This window comes from Bubalus kerabau, chromosome 18, assembly GCF_029407905.1.
Source record: "Bubalus kerabau isolate K-KA32 ecotype Philippines breed swamp buffalo chromosome 18, PCC_UOA_SB_1v2, whole genome shotgun sequence".
NCBI lineage: Eukaryota > Metazoa > Chordata > Mammalia > Artiodactyla > Bovidae > Bubalus > Bubalus kerabau.
Genome location: NC_073641.1, coordinates 71893457 through 71899071, shown reverse-complemented (window position 1 = coordinate 71899071; position 5615 = coordinate 71893457).

Genomic DNA, 5615 nt, shown 5'->3' with positions numbered 1-5615 from the left:
TTCTCCTTTTGCCCCCAATCCCTCCTAGCATCAGGGTCTTTTCCAATGAGTCAGTTCTTTGCATCAGGTGGCTGAAGTATTGGAGTTTCAGCTGCAGCATCAGTCCTTCTAATGAACACCCAGGGCTGATCTCCTTCAGAATGGACTGGTTGGATCTCCTTGCAGTCCAAGGGACTCTCAGGAGTCTTCTCCAACACCACAGTTCAAAAGCATCAATTCTTCTGTGCTCAGCTTTATTCACAGTCCAACTCTCACATCCATACCTGACCACTGGAAAAACCAAACCATAGCCTTGACTAGACGGACCTTTGTTGGCAAAGTAATGTCTCTGCTTTTGAATATGCTATCTAGGTTGGTCATAACTTTCCTTCCAAGGAGTAAGCATCTTTTAATTTCATGGCTGCAATCATCATCTGCAGTGATTTTGGAGCCCCCCAAAATAAAGTCTGACACTGTTTCCACTGTTTCCCCATCTATTTCCCATGAAGTGATGGGACCAGATGCCATGATCTTAGTTTTCTGAATGTTGAGCTTTAAGCCAACTTTTTCACTCTCCTCTTTCACTTTCATCAAGAGGCTTTTTAGTTCCTCTTCACTTTCTGCCATAAGATGCTGAGATGGCTGGATGCTATCACCGACTCAACTCGATGGACATGAGTTTGGGTAAACTCTGGGAGTTGGTGATGGACAGGGAGGCCTGGCGTGCTGCAGTCCATGGGGTTGCACGACTGAGCAACTGAACTGAACTGAACTGTGGCACTCTTGTTTACTGATATGGCAGGAAATATTCCAATCATCAGTCCCTCCCCTTGGACTGAGTGACTGAGCACGCACGCACCACTTGGTCAGGAACTCAACCAATATTTGGGAGACATTTCATGACCAGCTGAGCCCCATGGTGCTGGGAGGCTCATCCCAGATCAGGTGAAAGTTCTTGTTGACATGTCATTCCAGGTGTTAACTTCCAGATTAGCCCCACTGATAGATAGTAAAGATTCTCTGGCTCCTCTCCCTTCAGTCCCTGTTCTGATCCAGGAGATATTTCCCTTGTTGCTTTTCCCCAAACCTAGAATCACACTATTTCAGTTATGATGACTTATAGACTGTACTTCTGTTCAATTGTTTCAAGTTGCCCAGACATCGTTACGCTTGTTGAAGGCCTGGTTACTTGCTGTAAGAGACAGCAATCTAATGAAATAGGATATAAGTGGTGCAGCTAGTGACAAAGTCACAGTATAGCAGAGGGACAAAAGCATAAACGGTTTGGAAACAGAGAACACATTAAAACAATGACTAGTATAACCTGCTGTAATCCAGTGGCAAAACACCATCACGGTCCACGAGAAAGTCAACTGCAGAAGCCAAGTTCTGGCAGGATCAAGTAGAGAGAAAAATATAAATGTTTCATCTTTGCTTACAAAGGCGCACTTTATCAACTTGTACGTCACAACATAAGTGAAAAAGGTTTCCTGGAAAAAAGATTCAAGTTAGTATGGGTTCCAAAGTCAAAGTTATAAATCATATTAATCAATTCATTCCGTCCCATGTAATTGATTTCTGTGGATCCACATGAAGTAATCAGGCTTTCCATCAGAGTTTTGTCATTTGTTGCCCAGTTCAGTGGCATTATCTAAAGATTATCATAAACTTATATTTGTTTAAAGATGTTATTTTTACAAGTCTTCTTGAAAATCCTCATTTTGTAAAAGCAGTGTAAAATTATGATACTCTATTCTGAAGGAGATCAGCCCTGGGATTTCTTTGGAAGGAATGATGCTAAAGCTGAAACTCCAGTACTTTGGCCACCTCATGTGAAGAGTTGACTCATTGGAAAAGACTCTGATGCTGGGAGGGATTGGGGGCAAGAGGAGAAGGGGACGACAGAGGATGAAATGGCTGGATGGCATCACTGACTCGATGGACTGAGTCTGAGTGAACTCCGGGAGTTGGTGATGGACAGGGAGGCCTGGCGTGCTGAGATTCATGGGGTCGCAAAGAGCCGGACACGACTGAGCGACTGATCTGATCTGATCTGATAAAGGACAAAGCTTAAAATAACATGGTTAAAGAGTTGAGTACAATGCAATTCGCAGGAAAATTGGATATTACTGTAACATATAACATTTTAGGATAATCACTAGAATTGTGACTGTTAGAGATTACATATAAATTCTGGGATACTGAGTATTTAGTATTTTATTTCAGTAGTCTCTTGGACTGCAAGGAAATCAAACCAGTCAAACCTAAAGGAAATCAACCTTGAATATTCATTGGAAGGACTGATGCTGAAGCCGAAGTTCCAATCCTTTGGTCACCTGATGGGAAGAGTCAACTCACTGGAAAAGACCCTGATGCTGGGAAAGATTGAAGGCAGGAGGAGAAGGGGATGACAGAGGATGAGATGGTTGGATGGCATCACCGACTCAATGGACATGAGTTTGAGCAAACTCTGGGGGATGGTGAAGGACAGGGAAGCCTGGTGTGCTGCAGTCCACAGCGTCATGAAGAGCTGCCTGTGACTGAGCAACAGCCAGGTGCAGAGGGCTCCTCGCTCTCCAACACGAACCTGCAGAGGTACAAGCAGCAAGCCGCGCTGTGAGGCGCCTCTTTCTAGAAACTCTTCTCTGAGCATCTGGGGAGTCATAACATCTCCTCTTCACACTTGAACAGGCTGACAGTAACAAGCAACTTTCCTCGAGAGTTGGAGGAGGACCCGGCTGGTCTCATCTCAGAAAAAGAGCAGAGCATCTTAGCTGTGGGACAGTGCATCATTTTGTGGCAGCAATTAGGGGATAAATCCACTTGTGGTTGAACTGGCTCATCTTGGAATAAAGACCTGCCAACATCATGAAGCACTTGGGCATTTTCAAGAAACTGGATTAACTCCTCATAATACAGAGCTTGGCATCTGTGGAGTGGCTGCTCCAAAAACTTGAAAAAGACCCCAGACGCAGATATGATCACACAGACGCACAGACAGGAGGGGGCTGGTTTCGCTCAAGGAGATGCCTGGGCAAACCTCACTAGGAGCCCGGCCACTGACTGAGTGAAAATGGGCTGGATGCTTTGAGCAAAATATACACCCTATAACCTCTTTGCATATCTGAGCCCATTATCACAAAGGAACTCTTGTAAATGACAAGCACTTTTTTTTTAAGCCTATTTTATATTAGTCTGGAGCTGTGATGGGTACTAGCCATCTGCTCGGTTTCAGGGGACACATTTTGTTGAGGGTGGGAAGCAGCCCTGTGTGATTGCAAGGTCTGACCATCCTTGACTCCACGGCCTCAAAGGGTGGTTTCTGAATAGATGATTGGTTTATAAAAGCTGCCCATGAAAAGGTTCTGAGGGACTTCTCTGTGGTGCAGTGGTTAAGACTCTACCTTCAAGGGAAGGGGGTGTGTATTTGGTCTCTTGTTGGGAAGTTAGGATCCCACATGCCTTTGGGCCCCAAAACCAAAACATGAAACAAAAGCAATATTGTAACAAGTTCAATAAAGACTTAAAAAAAAAAAATGATTCTGGAGGCTTGGAACGAGCTGGTGTGTTGAGATCCCTTACAGAGAACAGGAGAGGAAGACAATGGGCCAGAATACTGTTTGCTGGTGATTCATGGATTTTGAAATTTAATGACAACTTTTAATGACTCAAGGGGACTTCCAGACAGTTCTGTTTGGAGAATCTGAGTTTATGTCTCCGGATAGAGACAGAGAGATGGGCTCCCAAAGCTGGCTGCAGGGAGGAAAATAAACGATAGATTTGACTAAGCGTGTTTTGATTTTTGATCTTTGCCATTCTGGTTGGTGAACAGAGTGATTTCAGAGGGAGAGAGAGTGCGCCTGAGACACTGTGTCCCCCCTGGGGCGCGAGCCCTTCCTTTCTTCTCGAACAAACACAAGGTTCTCCCCCGGCTTCTCTCTGGACCGAGTGAGAACTGCCCTCACCTCTGGGCATCGCCCTCACCTCTGGGCACCGCCCTCACCTCTGGGCACAGCAGAGCTCGTGCATGGCTTAGCTCTCACAAACATGCTTCCTTAGATATTTTGTGTGTTCCTTTTAATCTACGTTTTTCTTTAAAAACCAGAATGTGGTCCCCTCCAGGGCAGGAGTCGTCTCTCTGTCCTTGCCTTCTTCTGTAGAACCACATTGAAATCGATGGTGACCGGGTCCCTGACCCGGGACAGAGTTGGATGGAGGCCCCCTGAGTGCTGGCCCTTCTTGCCGACTCGCAGAGGACCCCGAGTCCTCAGGGTAAAGATGCACACTGCGGTCTGGGTGTTTGTTCATTCTGGTTGAGGCCTCTTCCACACGTGCAAAGGCATCATTCTCTGAGGCTAAGGGTGATGCGGTGTAGAGAAGCCGTGTGGGATTTCTGGCAGGTAGCTAAGGGCTGGGGAAGGAAGTGGCCCAGCTGGGGGTGCGGGTCATTGTAACTCCCATGCACCTGCACACTTGTGGAGACCTGGTGGGCTGTGGGCAGCTGGGCGTCCATCAGCCTGGTTGGCAACGTGAGTGAGCCTCCTGCCTGAGTTTTCATTTCCAGGAAATGGGAAGAAGAGTTCACCTATCTCAGAGGATTAAAGTAATTTGAGGCATCGAATGGTGAAAAGGGGGCTTCCCTGGTGGCTCAGCTGGTAAAGAATCTGTCTGCAGTGGGGGAGACATGGGTTTGATTCCCAGGTCAGGAAGGTCCCCTGGGGGTGGAAGTGGCAACCCACTCCAGTATCCTTTCCTAGAGAAGTCCATGGTCAGAGGAACCTGGCGGGCTGCAGTCGATGGGCTTGCAGAGTCAGATGCGACCGAGTGACTTAGCAGCACACGTGGTGAAAAATGGAGCCTCAAGAACGGTCACCCTAGGACCTGTGGCCATGTTCTCTGTGCTCTCAGAACCTGTGCACATGTTCTGTTCCACGGCAAAGGAGGCTTCACAGATTTAACTGAGGTCACAGACTTTACAACAGGAGGGAAGCCTGGGTGACTGAGAAGACCCAGTCTAGGCAACAACACCATTGATGGGGCGGCCTGAATGGCAGAAACTTTCTCTCTTGCTGTCTGGAGACTGGAAGCCCGAGACCCAGGAGTGAGCCCTTTGGAGGCTGTGATGGAGAATGCGGCCCAGGCCCCTCCAGCTTCTGAGGGCTTGCCGGTGTCCTTGGCGTCTCTGGGCCGGCAGGAGCGCCGCCCCATCTCTGCCCTCATGTTCACATGCTGTCCTGATTCCGTGTGAGTCTCTGCCTGAACGACGTCCCCTTCTTATGAGGACCCCAGGCCTGTTGCATTAGCCTCCCTGCCCCGACATGACTTCACCTGAACTGGATCATCTGCAAGAAAAAGCCCATTTAGTGCTTGATATTTAGATCTTAGAGAATATTTACTCTCTGGATTTTTGAATTCAATTACCCCTCATCATCAATAACAATCAAGCTGCTTTTTTCTAATTTTCTTAAAGTAAGTATTTCACAGTGGTCTCTGCACTGTGGTTATTTGGATGCGTGTTCTGCTTCTCTGTCGCTTCTCTGGGAATCACCACAAACTTGGGGGTTCCAAATCACATGCTTATTTGCTCAGCTTCTGGGATCTGCAGGCGGGGTTTGTGGGTCCTCTGCTCGGGTCCG